The sequence below is a fragment of the Vanessa tameamea genome, chromosome 6 (assembly GCF_037043105.1).
Source record: "Vanessa tameamea isolate UH-Manoa-2023 chromosome 6, ilVanTame1 primary haplotype, whole genome shotgun sequence".
Lineage (NCBI taxonomy): Eukaryota > Metazoa > Arthropoda > Insecta > Lepidoptera > Nymphalidae > Vanessa > Vanessa tameamea.
Genome location: NC_087314.1, coordinates 6,124,472 through 6,145,387, shown reverse-complemented (window position 1 = coordinate 6,145,387; position 20,916 = coordinate 6,124,472). Strand labels below are relative to the sequence as shown.

General features: G+C 30.4%; 1 protein-coding gene across 4 annotated transcripts in view; it reads right to left on the bottom strand.

Annotated features, from left to right (window-relative positions):
* Nucleotides 1-20,916, bottom strand: part of LOC113393514 (3',5'-cyclic-AMP phosphodiesterase) — a 335,667-nt gene that overhangs the window by 198,675 nt on the left and 116,076 nt on the right. Inside the window, exon 1 of one of the 4 annotated variants that reach the window (XM_026630446.2) lies at nt 1,732-2,243. The exons of the other annotated variants lie outside the window; for them this stretch is intronic. The gene's annotated coding sequence lies outside the window, so the exon portion shown is untranslated. Of the gene's footprint in view, nt 1-1,731; nt 2,244-20,916 lie in introns of those variants that run through there. 4 annotated transcript variants of the gene reach the window in all.

Below are 20,916 nucleotides of genomic sequence, written 5' to 3'. Positions count from 1 at the left end.
GGAGATAAATAGTATAAAAAAGTATGAATAAACTTCCTTACAAATCAATTAAAAAGCATTCGGAAAAAAGTATTAACAAAAACCTGACTATATCGTTTGGCCTGATTAAACTATAATATATTTTAATTCATTCACCGGGAATTTATAGGGAACCTATTTATTTATGAGTAAATCTAAATGTATTTTTACACTTTGAATTTTAGAATACTAATTTCAAACTTTCGTAATTGGGTTGATGTAACTATACTTAGTATAACATATGTCTCTAAGTATAACATATGTATACAGTATATATGATAATAAAAGAAAATAAAAATAAATCGTTTGGCATCATTATTTCAAATGCAATCAGACGAATATTTCGCATTTCGCATCAAATCGTGTAATATAACTTTTTTTTTATTATAAATATTAATTGACATATTCATTTAACTAACACGATACCGTGTCCACATTTCGTTCGCATGGTCGTTTGGTTTCTTAATGAAAGATCAAATCCCATAAATAAATTACCACGAATTTAATATGGGCATTATAACAAGATCAAACACCATTGTACAAAGTAAACTCTGAAGAACACGCGGAGGTGTTTTTTTAATCGGTGTCATTGTTTTTACTATCAACTGTTTTTATTTTTTGTAGACTTTCTTTGACAATGGAAATGTCCCACGACATAAATACTCATTGTGTTAACCGTTATTAATAATAGAGGCTTCAGTGAGTTGGGTGATTCATTTGCGTTAGAGAGAACTAAATCAAATAAGTTATATGTGAACCACATATCAATAACGATTAAATCAATATTTTTTTAATTCTTTTTTTTCTTATTCTATGGCAATAAATAAAAATAAATTAAATAAACATTTTTATCTTATTTTGCAATTATCACATCATATTAAAATAAAAAATGCAAATACATTTCTTATGTAATTTTTTTATGCGTACTCTTGAGGTATTTGAGCAGATAGAGATCACCTCGCTATGTGAAAACGTTAACATGTCGCTTAGGTAAAATCGTGACGGGAATTTCAAGATATTTAAGTGATGTCGAAGAACAACATCTTTAAAGCAAATACATACAAAATATTTATTATTAATATCGCAATTTGTCGCACATTTTTTAGTATCTATGACAAAAGAGGGAATAAATGATACACTTTAAATTCTAACTTAACTTGTGCAAAAAAATTTCGAATTTAATTCGTATAAAAATTATAATATATCTTCTACCGAGTAGGTACAAACTATAAATAGACACATTCCGTTAAATGTACGTATACATTTGCTTAAATGACTTTTTATAATTATATATAATTAATTTTAATCCATTATATTGGATTAAAATTAATAAATATTAAAATTAATAAATCTCCAAAATAATATGGTATTTCTTACAAGATTCAAGTTAGTGTTTAATATCATTTTTACGTTCTAATATCTTCAATAATATTATGTCGTCATAATACGATCCCGAGATTATACATTAATTAATATTGCAAACAATGGTTTTGTTTACTTAGTGCTATAATAACCTATGATATTATTAACTGCAGTCATCTCATGTTTCATAATAGGCTCAGAATAATTTAATATTATACTAAAGAACGGTTACCCACCGTCATTGAAACATCGAAGGAATTAAATAAGAATCTAAATATCTACATGATACTTGGTAAATTATAAGTAAATTTATGTCATTTGTTTTTTTTTTTATTTCGTTTCTATTCTTACCATCAAGGTTATTTCGGCTCGTATCGTAAACAGAAACCGGATTGAAGACCTCACTATCAAATTGATCATGTTCATTTGTTTCACTTTAATAATTAAACAAACTACGAACTGAGTACTTGTTAACTTTAACAGCAATTTCCTGCTTTAGTTGTAAAGTCACAAACTACGTGCGTCGATCGCAAACAAGAAACAACATACACACGCGTCTGTAATTGCCGGCAACGCGATTAACTATTAATACAAAGCGCACAAAAAATAGAACATCATATTTCAAGGTCTCAAAATTTAACTACACATTCCATTTATGCAATAGGCACTGATTCGAATAAACTCCATTAAATAAGATAGTTCAACAAAAGAAAGGTTAAAAACAATAGCAGCACCGATCGTGCTCTTAACCGGTACTAATTGCTAATCAGACGTTATCAGAAAATGTATGAAGGTAGGTGACATTTCGTAGGCATGTGCCTCCAACGATGTGCCGAGGGCGCGCCGCGGGAGGCAGCGCGCTCACTCGCGGTTAAGAGAGGACTGTGGGTGCGATCCGCTGCTATACGAGTAACGAGCGGGGCGTACAGCGGGCGTCGGAGCGGGTGTTCTCGACCACGCGAGCGGAGCGGGCTGGAGACGATGATCATTACCACAGCTAATATCTAACTAATTTGAGAGAAGCTGACAAGGGAGTGCACCGACCTGAATCAACCCCCTCATGCAAATACTTCTAACTTAAATGTTTCTGGTTACTGTCGATTGTTAGTCGGTTGTTTTTCTCTTGGAAGCTGTGACGTCATGACCTGTTACCTTTACCATTAACATGCGATACCTTACCTATAGGGAATTAAGTAGAGGGGTGGCAGAAGCCGCAACAAGTCGACGTTTAGATAACGTGTTTGATATCGCGAAGCGCGTACCTACAGTATGTTGATAAGGATGAAGTGCAATAAAAAGTGGTTTTAGTTATTTATATGTTATCGTGCCGTTTATTAGTGATTACAATAGCCATTTTATACATTCTGAAAAGCGGAATAAATATAGTATATCGAACTGTCTAACATGTGATGTTGTAGTACTTTCTCATTCTCACTTTACTTGGTTTTATAAATAGGTATAAAGTAATGATATAGACCAAAAATAAAATGTTTCGTGACGTAAACACTCACGAATCTAAATATTTATCAAATAAATTAAAGTCAGCATCGACACAGTTTTTTTTTTGCATCGTTTATTAATATCTTGTTAACGAAATCATTCATTATATCTAAATTAAATACCTTGTTAATTTTATTACTAATCGATATGATAATATTTTAAATACAATAAATATATTTGGTTACATTAGCTTAATTAATTACATTGCTATCAAATATTCATATGATAGATTACCCAATAGTTAATGGATAATGTCTATACATTATGTTTTTGTGTTATTAACTGATGATAACAGTGTAGACAAAAAGTAATACGTTACATTGCAACGTTTATCTAGTAAAGTAAAAAGTAAGTTAGATGTCTGAGCCCACTGCTGGGCTACGACCTCCTCTACTTATTAAGGTGAAGATTCCATCCATCCATGAGCCACGTGAAGGTTTCCTTTACTAACGATCTCGAAATGAATTATTTATTAAAGAAAATCAAGGACATGAAAATTCAGAGGTGTGCCTGGGCTTGAACTCAGAATCATTAATTAGGTTAAAATTAATATATTGTAACCGCTGGGCCATCACAGCTCTTACATCTACTAGAATAGAATTAATTCTTTTATTGTTATTTATAGTGTTCATGTATGTACCACCTAAGTAATTGTATCCATTATCAATCCCATTATGTGATTACAAATGTAATAAACATTAAAAAAAACACTAGAAAAATAATGCATCAACTAACTATAATATTACTTTTAACGCGTTATAACTTATATTTATTTCTCAAAAGGGTTAACACGAAAAATGATTTGTTTTGTATAAAACGTTAAAGTTTTTGATAGGTTTTAGTTTCAGGTTAGATACAGGCTGACTTTTATAGATATATAATTTATTAGATATGTCAGAATGGTCGAAGCGAGAAAAGTCGATCAACAACACACAATAATAACAAAACGTTGAATAGAATATAATAAAAATAAAAAAAACATATATAATATAAATACAAGAAGAGGATAAAAACGTGACTGTCACGGACTGTCAGATGAAACATTGAAATGGATTGTTATTGAAAAAAATTGATAATTGAAAGAAACTGGTAAATAAACACGGAATAGAATAAATAAAAACCATTTAATTTCGATTGTAAAATAAAAATATTATTGTTATTATTATATTAATATAAAATCCAAGTACATGCTCGTATATACGCGCCTTGCACTCACAAGGAATTAGAGAGTGGCGGTGTAAGGGGGACATGACGGCATAAGACAGTGTTATCCCGTTTGCCGTCAGGGCATGATCACATGAGTTGATCACCATGGGATAAAAAAGATCTTTTCACAAAAAAAAAATCCGGACAACCTCTCAGAAAGATTCTTGTAGTGCATGTAATATATATTAATATAAACACTATATAATAAATATTCATAATGTAGGTACAGTCGGGGTAAGAAAAGGTTCCTCACCTTAAGATCTATTTTCGTGTGCTCAGTATGAGCGATAACCTGCTTTACCGATTGAGCATGACATATTGCGTCGCAATGTCATTATAAGTCGCATCTAGCAAAGAGTATATTAGCGGTTAAAAACTATAATAATAATAATAAGAAGAAGCCGTCAATCGGGATCACAATTACCAACTTTTCACGAAACCTCATAGCCCTTCGTGAATGCTCGTGTAACATCGGAGATTAGGACATTGTCTTGTCTCTTATAAAAGAGAGTGCATAGTAGTAATTCTACTTCCTACTAATCTTATAAACGCGAAAGTTTGTGTGTTTGGATCTGGCTGATTTCTCTGAGGTATGGATGGATGTTTGTTACTCCTTCAGGTAAAAATTACTGAACGGATTTGGATAAAATTTTGCACACAGATAGAATATGTACTGGAATAACATATTGGATAATTTTTATCCCGGCAAAACAAAATTTTTCGGGAACGCGGGTGAAACCGTAGGACGGTAGTAGTAAATAAAATAGTAAAAATAAATAGTAATTATGGTAAAATGTATTCATTTAAACAAATCTTATTTATTTTATTAAAAAACGAGTATATCCGCCATTCGTATCAATTACAGCTTGTAGTCGCTGTCACATTAATCCAACAAGGCGAGAGCGTATGTCGGTTCCTCTGAAGCTCTCCCAAACACTTCGGCAATGTTCTAAGACAGCTGCTTTGGTTCTATCGTTATTATTTATCCACCGCTGCACCATCAAACCCCATAGATTTTCGATAGGGTTTATATCCGCCGCTTTTACAGGTCAAGGAATCACCGCCATTTCCCGGTGTCGATGGGACCACTCGTCACACGTCATGTCATTACATTAACAGTCACCCAAAATAACGGCCGAATAAAATTACAAGCGTTTTTATTCCAATTGTCGTAAAAAGAAAAAGTATATGACACTGACAGACTTTGACAATTCAGTAGAAGATATCATATCTATGTAATTTAAATCTTGTAGTGACTTATTAGGCAATTAAAAATGTTTCATGTTGATATGACTCTAGACGTACTCCAAAGATGTTACACTATTTTGAACCAAGTTATCATACTATGTTAGTTTAATTTTATATGCAGTTGTCTGTTTAGTGCTTTAGTTTCAAAAGGTACTAAGAGTGTACGATTTGATAAAGGAATGAATTTGAAAACTGACGAAGGTTTTATTACTCTGACTGTACATAAGATTATACACAATATAGCAGTGGGCTACAATTATTAACTGAAGGGCCGAATTACGTATAATTATAGCAACTAGTATGTGTAGTATGTATATCATATGTTTCAGAAACATAGTTTTATTTTAATTATTATGTGAAATATTTTTTTAAAAAAAGAATAATAGCATAACGTAATTTTAGATTTTGTCATACATTTTTTTAGATAGTTTCTATCTTAAAGTTTTTGTTTTGTTTTTGATGTAGTAGATGTAGTACAAAAATAAATGACAATATATCAAAATAATTAACAGATTATTATTAAATTAATTACTGTTTGAATTAAAAAGTTTACATAGATTTCTGAATTAAAACAATGTAATATCAAAGTGACATTGGTACGCTAAATAAAATAAAAAACAAGAATCCAAATAAAACTCCTAATTACCTCGTTGTTTTATGAAATATTAAAACGAAAATTTTATGAACTAAAAAGTTGCAGTAAATGTATAAGACCGAATCTAATCTCGAGCAGTCGTTAAGAAAATCTCTACTAATGAACAAAGTCTCCTGAAGGATTTCGTACGTTTTGAAAACCTCAGTTAATGTTTTCTGATCAATAGCTCGTTTGTAAGAATCGTTAATCTAATCTACCGAGCGGTTTTATTGTAACTTCAAAGTAAATGGCTTATTTCAAACGCTTCACGAACGTGGCGTGAAATTGCAAATCTCATTACAACTCATCCGTAACGGAACCAATAGAGGCGTTACACATAACTTCATGAAGATTACATATTAGAATACTATAATGTATAACATGGATATTGCAAAAGTTCATAAGCATTCAACCGATCCTAAGGATTATTGAAAATAAGAAGTAAACGTTTGACTATTGACGCGTCAATATTTTCAAAAGGTCAGTGAACTTTAAACGTCGTAGTCCTAGAATAGAGGTTAGGTTTTGTATCTATGCTCATATCATATCAAATTGTAGATGTCAATATTAGGATCAAAAGTTTTATTGAAAATAAAAATGTTAAAGGCGAATAATTCTACGTATCTAACAATAAAAATGCCATTAAAATATTTTTAAGAGTATGTAATATTTTAAAATTAGAACTAAAAGTTATGAAAAAGACTGCGCGGCAAGAATGACGTGTTGTAAAAAATTAAACTTAGCATAATTTCAAACAAAGTAAAGGTATAATACCTACATGAATCGAAATGCAATGACATTAAAATCCAACATTTTCCGTATATTCGCCAAATGTTATTAAAACCCTGAATTTGTAAAATCGAATTGTAAAATAATTTTTAACGATGTGTAATTTTTTAAAAATCAAATGTCGCTATTTTATTTTTCATCAAATCGCGCCCGAAACTCCTTTGATTATTTTTTGCCATTCCTCGTAGTTTTTGGATTTAACTATCCAGACCCAGTTAATAACTTCCTCATGTTTTTACTTAATTTTTGTTATTTAACCTTTATTACATTTTCACTTACAAATAAATTTGCTGAGAAATATGTATGTAGTTTTATAATATACAATTGAAATGAATACAGACAAAGACTAAAATTAATTAATAAGAAGGCAGGCGAATTTAAGTCTTTGATTATATAAATATTGAATAAATACAAGCATTTTGGTTGTTTTTCGAATGATAACCACATTATAATAATTATTATTATTAAAACACAACTTCATATTTTGTAAATGATGAAGCAACGGTAATTTATGTATGTATCAAGCTTAGAATGGAATAAAAAATATAGATTTCAAATACAAAAAAGTGCGAAAGAATTAAAGCTTAAGGATTTTAAAATTATAAAGATTTGTCACGAATAATGACAAATCTTTATAATTTTGGATGTAAAGGATTATTATTTCTTAAAATATAATTATAATAATATATTATAATATTATAGAATAATAATAACCACAAACAATTGCTGTACATTAACACCACGAGTTATGGCAAGAATGCTAACAACACTTAAACGTTTATACAAGTATTTTCGGCGAAAAATGAATCAGTGCATTATTGTTAAATGAATTGAGATTATTTTAAATTATTACTTCGCTGCACTTAGGCTGTAACGAAAATAAAGATGTACTCTTAAAAAAGATAATTATTGCCGCTATTCGATAGATTTAGCATTTTCCGCCAGAGTTCCCATACTTAACGACCTGCCGTGAGAAGGCACTAAAATCAACGAAACAAAAGCACTGCTTTCCGTTAATTTTAATAAACAATTAATTGATAAATCGTCTTGTCCTCATGATAAAACCTTAATTATATATGAAATAGTATGAAAATAACATAATTATTTGAAATGAAAAAGGCTAGCCTGTTAATTAAATATCTTATTAAGCTATGTTGTGAGGAGCAGGACCTCCTGCCACTCTCAGTAATACCAGTAACTTACTAGCATAGTCCTTATTAAAGATATAATCAGATTAAACTTCTGTAACATATGTAGCAACTGAAAAAAATATTTTTATTTACTTATTTTATATACCACTTTTTCTTTTAACTTAAGGTTCCGTGGTTATAAAATTAGTCTTAATAATTAGCTTTAAATCTATTAATTGCACTTCTCGTATGAGATCGTGCGGACTCAGTACGAAAACATACTGATTGAGCGTTCTTAAACAAACAAAATCGAAACTGGTTCAACAACTTTGCGCTGTCATTAGTATATAATTAGCGAATCTATTCACTTGAACAGAAAGGTAATATCATGCTTCTTTAGCTCCTTGGCGTGTATCATTTAAACGCTTATCATTGTATCATATTTAATAAAACATTTAATTTTCGATTTTTTCCATGTAATCTATCTAATCAGTAAAATTTATATGATTTAATTATTTTTTTTTTAAATGTTTCATTAACTTAGCTTAAAATATATTTAATACCTTTATTACCAAAAATTCTCATAAAATATGATTATTTAAACTAAATAATCCAACAAAAAACGAATCGTACAGTACGTTCCACTTTAGTGAGCTACTTTGATTAATATCCAAACATAAACATTTCATTCGTGACGCTGATAAATTGCCAGATAAAATGAGTCGTAATCAGCAATTTAGCTGCATCGATATATAGAAACATTAAGGGTACTTATAATATAATCAAGCTAAATACTTATAACATAATAAAAATAACGCTTTAAATATATGATATATATTATACACAATACTGGCATACAAAACGTGCATCAAGTGGCAAAAATAACGTTAGGAAAAATAACGGTGTTGTTAATATGTAATTATGCGAGCTAAATATTTAGTGCATGTAATTTAAAAAAATATTTGATGTCATAAAATATTTTGGTGTCGAATTGTGGGATAAACAAGGTAGCTTGGGTGTAAATAAGTTTACGTGTCTAAGTTATATTTATTTCATTATAATATTGCAATTTTTATGGCCCAATTGAAGTCACCATCATTGGAACATGGTGTATTAATTCAAAAACAAGAAGTCTTTGTAATGAAACAAAAAATATTTATAGCATACACACATATTATTGAAACTTAAGAGTCAAAATGGCCCACTCAGTGGACTAAATACAGATTGTCCAAAATTTCAAAGATAATTTAAATACAGATTGACTTATTGATGTAGTGAAGATTGGCTATTTTCTGATTGTTTGCATTTTATTGCAAATTTAACTGTTCCATGTCTTATGACGAATTTATCAAAATCACAACTTATCAAGATTGCATTAAATAAGTATTTTTGACAATTTAAATTGATTTAAAGTTAGCACTTTGCAAATAAATCAACAACTAAAACGATTATTTGGATAGAAACACTGACAAAAATGAAATAATCACGCGAAGTAAAGATAAACTTGTAACATGAACTTTCTGACTACGCAAAGTCAAATACATCCTTTTTAGAGCAAGATATAAAAAGAAACCGCAAATATTTTTACAATAACAAATACTTAATTTATAGTGTTTAAATAAGATAGTAAATAGCTTACTGGGTACCGTTTGCTTTTTGGCATTATAAAAGGGCTCTTATCTGTTTATTCAAACGCCCTAATACCTTTAAACGATCCGGAAGAAATTAAAAATATACTGCGGCCGTCCGCAAATCGGCTGAAATTATTTAATATTGTAAAACTATGAATACTTACGTATCACGTAGATAATAGCAAAGACACCGCTTTAACTTACCTGAAAAATAAAAAAAATCATATCAGTTTTTATGTCATGAACATGATATTTGTTGCAAAATAATATCAACAAGGCATATTTATAGTTTGGAAGATCAACTGATGGAAATCTTGTTTAATTTAAAATCATGTATTTTTTTTCTCGAAATTAAAAACCACACAGCCAATTAAGAGTTCGACGTTATGTTAATCAGGTTTGTTAAAGAGATTTTAACGTTAAGATACGTTTAAATTTTTCGAAAATATTTTATTTTTTTAAAGAGCTTTCTTCTATTTTTTAAGTGAAAAAGTTTACATAACTAGTTAGCTCCTACAGCTATTATACATAGATTGGAGCTAAATGCATAGCTACGGGAATTAGTTTCGAAACTACCCGAATAAGCGGCATGTATGTAAAATTGTGGCCTTCTGTAAAGTGCAGGTGAATTTTTGGATATTCGGAGTTTTTAAATTAGCGTCGAAACTCCAATATTGGCTAAAACTAAAAGCACCATTTTGCTGCAATCAATAAACCTTTGTGTTTCAATTTCAGTTGATAAATCTTTGTACCTACTTCTAATTTGAATAAGGGTTGTGGTTAAGCTATGTGTATTTTAGTATTAATACTCATTCTTAAAACAAAGATACAAATGAACTTACGTCAACTGTTAATAAAATGATGACATAATACGTTTACAACTCATGTTATTAACATAATTTATGCCACTAAAGAAAATTACAAAAACAAACGAAGGAGATAAAATAAATGCGTAAGGACGGCCATTATAAGGCTTCCAAGCTAATCCTCAAAGAGACAAAATATTCCACGACGGCTCTAACAAACTAGTCAGCTTAGGTTTCCTCGACTATTTTCCGGAAGCTCATTTATTGCAAAGCAGTAAACGAAAAAGGGCAATAATGAGAAGAATGTAAAACAGAGTATTAAAAAGTTGGTGAGTTCGTTGTCGAAGCGCCGAGGGCTGCGCCGCCGTATCGACCGCTTGTGACGTAACTTGCGGCCCGGACTCCAGACCCTTGCACAAAAACTTTAGTCACTACATCCAAATTCAGACCCACAGGAGAAATCAAAAACTATCGTTAGAGTACATTTCAATAAACTTTAAATAATTTGAATATAATTATCTTTATTAATCTGAATAAAAAAAATACAGATGAGAATCGCAAAGATAAGACATCGTCACAATGTTTTTATTTTTTGTGAGTAAAAATACCTTTGGCTATATTTTTCACAATTATTACTTTTATGTTTCTGTATACTTCTTCCACCCACATTCAATTAGCGAAGTGAACGACCCGATAAGAAAACGTAAAAAGTGAAATAACAGCCACAACCTTACACGATCTTAGGTATAATTGGTTTTATAAAAAATTCGAACAATCCACGGTAAATTGACTAAATTTTAGTATAAGGAACAAATTTAACCTAAATAACCAAGCTGATATTTTGTAAATAATTATGATTACAATATAAAATAAAAATGAATACCTTTCGAGCAGAATATTATTATATTATATTATATATTATATAAATGCTTGTTTGTATTCTATGAGTTTAACATTTCCTTCTCAGTTTTCTGCAAAGTATATCAGAATACAATAAGATGCGCGCGAAATTTATCGGACATTAAATGCTTACAAAGAATAATTGAAGAGACAATGAACGCATGCCGGGCGTTAGCTAGTGTCGTATCAAATTAAATATGTACATTTGTATTGCCAATAATGTTTAGCATCTATCTAACAATAAAAATAAATATTCTAAAATCGCTTAATTTAGTAATTGCATTGACAAATGACAATAAAGAATTTACTATTCATATTTTTTTATATATAATCTGATGGTAAGTGGTCACCCTCGCCTTTATGGGCTTTGGCATCGTAAGTAAATATTAACTATTTCTCATAACCACCATTATACTAATACCACCAACCACAGAGACTAAGATGTTACGTCCCTTGTTCCTGGCTCTCATCTTTAAAACCCATACAACACATTCACACAACAATGCTGAGTATTGTTATGCGGCGGTAGAATATGTTATGAATGGGTGGTACCTACACATACGGGCACAAGGCCCTAAGCTGACGATGAAGGAGAAATATTTTTTAACACGAGTGAAACTGCGCTGAGTAGCTAGTTAGTGTTGGCCCGGAATTGAATTATCGATTAAGATCCATTTATATTCTAAACATTAGTTCAACTTGGCTCATGTTCATATTACATGAATAAAATTGATCTTTTGCAATGTAGAATAATTGTAATCGAGAAGACCACAGTTGTAATATGAAACGGTTTCCGTGGTCTGTGGTCTGTGTCTTGAGAATGCTTAAGTAAATGATACTTTGCTACATGTTCGTATAACACTTATAGAATAATATTAATGCTGATTAAACAGACGTTAGTCATTATACTCCTTGCAACACGAGACTATTTTAATGTAAATAAAGTAGAACCTCGTAAATAAATCTAATAGACTAAAATTATATTACGAGGATGCATAGATATTATAGAATTATTTTAGAAAGAGTAAATGAGAATAAAGATTGCCTATAGACAGTGGTCATCTGCATCTCTAATGTCCTGTTACAGGGCCTTTGTTCCCCGATTTTTCAGGGATTTTTTTAGAGCATTAGAGTAGGGATTACGCTGATTCAATGTGAGTTTAGTACATAAGTGACAGGTGTTCCGACGCATGCAGGGTTTAAAACGATTTCATTGAACACATAAAAAAATGATACACATGTTGAACACTTTTTACGCAGTGTCCCATCAATTTTACGAGGACTTCGTGCAAGCTCGTCTGGGTAGGTACCATGTCTATGTATTCAAACGCAAACCAGCACTTTGCTTTAAGTTTGTGTTACGGTTCAAAGGGTGGTAGAGCCCATGTAGCTATAGTGACAAGGGACCTAACAACTTAGTTCGAAAGCTTGGTGCCGCTTTGAAGAAGTAAACAATGGTTTAAACTTCTTACAGCACCAATGTCTATGGGCATTAGCACTTACCATCAGTTAGCCCATTTGCCATTACCTAATTCATAAAAAAAAACATCTATGCTATGTCCCTTCTGCGTGTCATTACTCTGGGTAGCTCACTATCTGAAAGAAACTAAATTTATTGCTGAGTGTGGGTAGTACGACACAATTTAAATATAGTATCATCAAATAAAAAAAAATAACACACAATCTTCAATTTGGTTATATGACATTATAAATTATTACGTTTGCGTAAAGATCATTTTCGCATGAGAAATAAATAAAGATTGATGATTTTGAAGACGCACTTAATTCGGACGTGATCGGTTATACGAATTTTGCCGATGCTAGATCTAAGTTTTGTCGGATTATACCCACATATTCGGGCCTGCATGTAGGATTAGATATTGAACAAATTTAGTAAACAAATAAAATCACTTTTATGCATACGACTCGGCTTAAATTGACAAATATAATTTACCATGTGAATATCGAGATGGATAAAAAACGAAGGACGACTAAATTATAATTCCCCTCACGTTTAAGGTGTGTTATTCATGAATAAATTACTTATTTTTATTGTCTCATACATATTCGTATATATTCAATTCATCGTACCACATCAATAGTACTCCTTAAAACTATTTATGTAATATTCAATTCTGATAATGTGTTGTATAAGAAACTGATACATAACAGACAATAATATACTGTATTTAAAAGTACTTGTGTTAAATTGGTGCTAACTGGAACAAAATATTATCTATACATAACTTGTGAATGTGCAATTGTAAGTTGTTATATTAAACATATGCAAACAGTTTATCGCCTGCGGCGTTGCGTTATTAGCGTGTTTAGCACAGAACAATATTTCAGACTGAAACGGCAATGAAAACACAAGAATTTAGATTGTTAGAACATAATTATAATTCTATAACTGTTATTTATTGTTGCGATACGAGAGAGGTAAAAGGCGATTTTCTACTCCAGTGACTTCCTAATTGACGTACATTTAAATCATTTCCATCTTGTTTTAACACGTTGTTTTGTTGTCAAAAATTTGTTCAATCGAAATTAACGAAAAATTTATCAGATATTCACAACACACACAATATAATTTGGGTACATGCTTACTCAAACAAACACTCATACATAGGTAGAAGGCGAAGAAGAATCATCCATAAAATAGACATTTAACCTCTTGGTACCTACCAACCTAGAGACAACTCAAATAAAATCACTGTGGAACAATTATAATAAATAAAATTAAAATCGCTTACATAAATATAAAAGAAACTAAAAAAAAAAATCAATGTTAAAGCCCGTCACACTGAGGTTGATACCCATGCTGCTTTATGTATTTAATATTAAAAAACTTAATTTTTCATATACATCGACATTACAATCCTCATACATCACTTATCAATACACTCAGAAAGTAAATAAACAATGGGATTGCAGTCAGATTCGATTTTTTTTTTCATAAAAAAAGAGTCAAAACTAAACAAGTATCTTAAGAGCGTCACGGAAATATGTGCACAGACTGATAAAACCTTCTTCCTAAAAAGTGTTTTTTTTTGTACTTGATACAATTAGGTTCAGTATTAAGTTAATATTAATTTATTTTAAGCATGCTTTAAAACCGCATTCTTACGAACTGATTTGATTCGATATCAATTTTAATCGTTTCAATAGTTTCATTATATTACAAAAATAAACGTATATAATTAGTACTATTTATTACTTATATAAAACTATGAAGATCTCTGAATTAATACATTAAATAGAATAATGTACAAATATTCAAGTTCACATCGAATACACTACAATTAATATAAATGAAAATTACAATGGAGAGGAAACAAATATCGTGAAAAATAAATAAATAAATTTTAATTAGAGAATAATTACTATCTTGTAAAACTCTTTTAAACTTTTATATTGAGTAAGAGCATTGACTGCACGAACTGCACTGTTGATAAATACTTAAATCGTTATAGATTGAACACAGGACACGTACAGAGACTTGCGAAGCAACAGCAACCGTGACGCTGTATTTGTTGTAAAGCTGCAGTCACATCTGAGTAACGAAGGAAAACACATTAATAAAGTTACTTATTATTTACGTGACGTATATGTGATCTTAACTTTATACAAGCTAATATGTTGCAGACGTTTTCGATTTGTTTTAACAATTTACATTTATCTTCTTATATTATAATAAGTAATCGAAATTAGTTAAATAAGCTTATAAATATAAAGCTTTATGTATACTAATATTATAGATAAAAAAATGTTATTGTGGGTTATCCCAGATAGATAGTTGAGCCATCATTTGCAATGTAAGCGCAAAAAATGTGTTTATTTACATCACTTTGGATACCTCTAAAATTACCAGTGTTTCTCTACTATATTGTGCATGTATTATACATATAAACCTTCCTTTTGAATCAATCTATCTATTAAAAAAACCGCATCAAAATCCGTTGTGTAATTTTAAAGACTTAAGCATACATAGGGATAGACAGCGGTAAGCGACTTTGTTTTATACTATGTAATGATATGGGTATGCATGTTTCCCTATATATTAAGTACTATTTATTATTTCACTGTAATGTATTTATATATTATGTTTATCGCTGCTATGTACATCCTTACCTCTTTTTACCCCTGTTTCTTTAATCTATCTTAAGGTTACCTGCAATAGATAGCTGTTTTAGCGATAAGGCTGCCTGTTGTGCATCTTTCTTGAATGTGACTTATGTATGTGTTTATTGGTGTACAATGAAGAGTATTTTGATTTTTGATTGTAAATGCGAAAGTAACTTTGTTGCCTCTTCACTTAAACTGCTGAACTGATTTAGATGAGATTTGGTATCGACATAAGCAACGTTTTTAATTCACCTCTCGAGGGTTTAAAATTGAGTATGACGGTTTGTGTGCTTACAGTGGGTAGTTTTATAAATTTCGCTCGGACAAAACCGCAGGTTCAGCTAGTTATTTAAAATTAATTAAAATTATATAAATAGGAATCTTAAAAATAATAAAACAGTATTGTTGCACATAATATTATTACTTCATAAAACAAATGTTACACAAACAGTCCCAGTGTTTAAAAAACTAATTTAATAGTTGAAACAAAAACCACCTATACTTGACCTATTTTCTTTTTAATTAAATTATACACTCACGCACATTACATAACCAAATCGAGAAAATGGCGGCTTTAGGGATGGGCAAAGCTGTTCGAAGCCGCACTTATAGGCTTTCTAATATAATAAAGAACACACGTTCGAGTACACTGTTTGCTTAATTTTAGGACATTATGATGTCTTACTCTGTGTATATTCTTGCAGTATCAAATGAACACGTGTATGCAAATCAGCTGAGGATTTTAATGTAAAAAGCGGTACGTGAAGCGCGCACTAAGAATTTTTCGAGAGCGGGAGACGGTCGCGTGCGGCTTCACGATTTAATTGCTTTGGCGCTCTTCCATGACCGTTACAGCGAAAGGTGATGCTGGAAAGGCCATCTGGAATTTAATATAAGTAAAATGCTCCATCGGATATTTAGAAATACTAGATCATTCAATATTATATAGATATGTTTCGCTATATTGTTTTGTTCAGGATTTGAGTAAAAACACATGATATGATTGATATGAAAATTTTGTTTTTATAACGTATGGTACCATGATATTTAAAATCTCCCGTTTATTTTTAAATTTGTATTCAGTTTAATTCCTTAATGTACATATTTATGTTTTAAACTAAAGTTTTTATGGTGTAAATATATTCATATATATTTTTTGAAACATAGTAAATGATATATTTTTAAATATAAAATATGTCTGTGCCGATACTGTCAAGACTATAATACTTTATTTTTTAACGGTCTTTATAAAAGGCGGAGTAACAATTTTGCACTTCACAAAAAAAATATGATATGATGTGTTAACGGAAACTCGGTATATTTAAAAAAAATACCAAATTTCGTAAAATATATTTTCTGAAACATTATATATTCAAACAGAGTAAAATTGAAATGGAAGTTAGCTTATTGTGTTATTAATTTATTTATTTATGCTAAAATTACATATATTTTTGGCGCTGTCTATAAAAGCACATCCTAAGCCCTAAGCTACATGATTGATAGATACTTAAATCTCTTAGTGAAACCTCTTTTCATAATGTGTAACGGTGCGAACTTTTGAACATCAATTTAATTCAATAAGCCCTTTCAATGTTATTATTCTTGTAAACATACGAAGCCAAAAAATAGTCATCGACTTTTAACGACGACGGAAAGTAGGTACTATTTTATATACAATAATAAAATATTTTACAATATTTTTTTATGTATTCTATATTTAAAATAAACTAATTCATTTCTTAAACAGTTCCATCAATTTGAATTAAATATGCTCTACGTAAGCTGCTTCTAGTTTATTCGAAAAAAAAGTAGATCTATGTTTTGAATACCATATGCACTCTCGTCCATAGCTAGGCACAGAAACGTTATTCCCTTAATCGTAAACGTGTTTGCATGTATGCATTTTAAAATCTGATATATTCTTAGCTTATTTAGGATTTTAAGAAAATGTTAGCAATGAATATGAATTAAGTGCATTCGGGATTTTATTTGAAAAGAATAAATCTTATAAATTTAAAAAGACTTGTCGACAATATTTTTATGAATACAATTTATGTAGATAACTTGTTTTAGAGATAAAATGGTAACTGTTGTACTTTTAATGTACACGTGTAATAAAACAAAATTAGTCGAATATTATGATTTTTTTATTATATGTTTAATTAACTTACTATATACGAACAACCAAGTGAATTAATGTTGATCCCGTAAATATACTTCCTGTATCGTTTCCAACTTGACATAGAATATTTCTGTTTTTGTTCAATTAAGTAAGAGTCAACTGTCTTTTCAACTTAACGTTACCTACATTCAGTTGGACAGACATTTTTGTCTCCAGCTGACTCGGATCCTGTCGTTCACGTTGTCATACCTACACTTTTGTGGTGTAATGCAAAGCTGTATACTAATAATAAATTATATTCAACCCAGAAGTTAAATCATGGTTGAACATCCCGTATACATTACGTTGCCGATATTTTTATCGAGTCCCATTAATGTAAATAGCGCTTTTTGTACAAAAACAACATCAAACATACATCCGACATATTTGACGGGATGAAAATTTTGTTCGTCTTCATGTGAACTTGCTCTCTCATACAACAATTAATTGCAATTATCTTTAATACCGTAGATAAATTTTGTACTCCATTGTTTATTGCAATAAAATGTTTTTCCTTAACAAAGAGTTAGTAGCCTACAATTTATTAATATATTCCTGAACAAACTGATTAGATCATGAGATTTCTAGTCTGAATCACTTTTATTAAGAATCTCCCGATAATTCATGTGAGTGTATTAAAATTCCTCCTACTATTTTTGATCGAGTCAGTGTAACTACAGGTACAAGGGACAACATTTTAGTTCCCAAGGTTAGTGGCGTAATGTCAAACTAATGATAATTAATATTAATTATGATACTAATGTCTATGAGCAGTACTCACAATCGGGTGATATTTTTTGGTACTATATGACATAAAAATACTACTTTTGATTTCTTGTTAAAACATCGCCTTTCGATAAACGGGCTATCCAACACAAAACATTTTTCAAAAGGTATTCGTATTTATAATATTAGTACAGATAAAGGTAAAAAAATTATGATTTTATTATTATTTCCAGTTATATTCGAGAGTTAAATAAAGAACTTCTTTAAAAATTTCTTTGGTTTTTACATGTCCTGTTTCGAACGTGAACGTTGTAAATTTTCTTTCTGGAGCAGGGTAACAGTAATTTAAATACTTACCCAAAAAGTATATTTATGGTGAATCTTAATGTTTTTCAAAAATTATGTCGTTTAATATGCTCATTGGGGTTCCGTGTCAAATATAATGTGGTAGGTATTACACGATATATAAACCACAATAATAATCAATTTTATGCATTTTTAAATATTGTTAATAGAATGTTTCTGTATAAATATAAAAGCTTTTTTTATTATTTTAGTAATCAGGCTATCAAATACCTGATGGTAAGTTTAGAAATTGACACTATGAGAAATGTTACCTTACATTTCCAATCCCTAACTAAGATGTCCCTTGTGCCTGTTACAATGGCTCACTTAACTTTTGGCCGGATCACGACTATATCAAATATTGCTAATACCTAGATGGCTTTCGCAAAGCCCCACCACTAAGTATTTTTTCGATTTACATTAATTGTATTCTCGAGGAATTATCACGTACGCCCACTAATGATAAAACGTAGTCTTGTTTTCATGGTGTTCATCCTAGACTTTAATAAAACTATAAGTGAAACCAGGTTTATAATTGTGTGTGATTGTAAAGTATTTCACCTTATATATTTACTTTTCGAACATTGCAACACTCGACTATTTATTAATAATATACTCATATATTAAATATTCGATTTTGTACATATATAAATTAAGATTTTAAATTAACATGGTTATTTTTATTACTAACAGTATTTAAAACGGGATATTTACCATGTTTTTTATTTTTATTTGGTGGGGCTCGATATTTCGACGATATTATTGACGAATGTCTTGTTCACGAGTGTTGTGTCTCGTGAACAAGACATAAAAAAATAAAAAAACATGGTATAAATTAAGATTTTAAATTAACATGGTTATTTTTATTACTAACAGTATTTAAAACGGGATATTTACCATGTTTTTTTATTTTTTTATGTCTTGTTCACGAGACACAACACTCGTGAACAAGACATTCGTCAATAATATCGTCGAAATATCGAGCCCCACCAAATAAAAATAAAAAACATGGTAAATATCCCGTTTTAAATACTGTTATATAAATTAATTCTATAATTGTAAATAATTTACTACTCTAAAAACACTGTTATCTTTCACAGCTATCGATATCATCTTCTTTACAATCATTCGAAATGTCTATCGCGATAATATTATTATAAGCCCTCATTGTCACGACCCCGCGTGGTACGACCGTATCGACCGCGTTTACGTAATGCTTGCACAAATCAGGGTGGGTCTCTCCCACCCAGCATTTGCTTTGCAATGAATACAGTTACATTGATACTTTTAATTATAATCGGATTAAGCGGATCACTTATATTTGAATTTGGATATGTTGTAGTTCAAGTATAGCAACAGTAATGTAGACGTCTCGGAATGCCCGACAGATGTGACATTTCGTAAATAGTGGTTATTAAGTGAATTTATAAGAAAACCATAAATATAGAGTACAATAAATAATAAAATAGTATTTCTATGGTAAAAGTTTTTCTGACTATTTTTCTCTTATTATTATAATATATTGAAACGAAGTATGTGGTACCTATATGCGCCAAGCATACACGAGTTGAGCATGGCTCCATAACAGAGTGTCATGCCGTTTGCCGTCACGGGAAACGTGTCGATCTTAATAACACCCAATTCATTGATGTTTCACATAAATAATAAAAACAATATAACCTAAAAAAAACCCACAATCTCGAATTTATCTCATTGATCCAAAAAAATATATACGAAATGTAAATAACACATCTCACACTATTAGCAATAAATATTTTTTTATGTTAGAGATGCTGTAACTATTTTACGTTAGTAATTCACTAAAGTTAAACAATGTAATAAAACTACCTATAAAGAAGTTTTATCCACGCCCTCGCCCCAACCGGTAAGGCAACGTACTCGTAGTTGGTTAAGCTCAAAACGCCTCTCATTAGCCTTTGCTGTACGACGGCACCAAATAGCCTATTATTTTTCGAGAACTCTCGCGAACTAAGGATAATTGTGTTTTCAACCTTGAATATTAACCCCTTCTCGGTTATTTCATCTAGCAAATATTTTTTTAATACCGCTTCTTTGCTGTATGTTTATTATGACAACAGCGCTTAGCACTGCCTCGCGGAAAATGAGATCCAAAAGGTTGAGTTATTTATCAATGGTTATTGAATATTTAAACAAAGAAACATAATGTTGGATACAACCCGTGGCGAATTCAAGTCCTATAGATAATCTAAGGTACTCACCCCTCCCCAAGGCCAAAATAAAATGTGCTTTTTTAGTGTTAACTTTAGTAAAATCTACCCTCAGCGAGGTCAAGCATGACGTCCCAAACGACAAT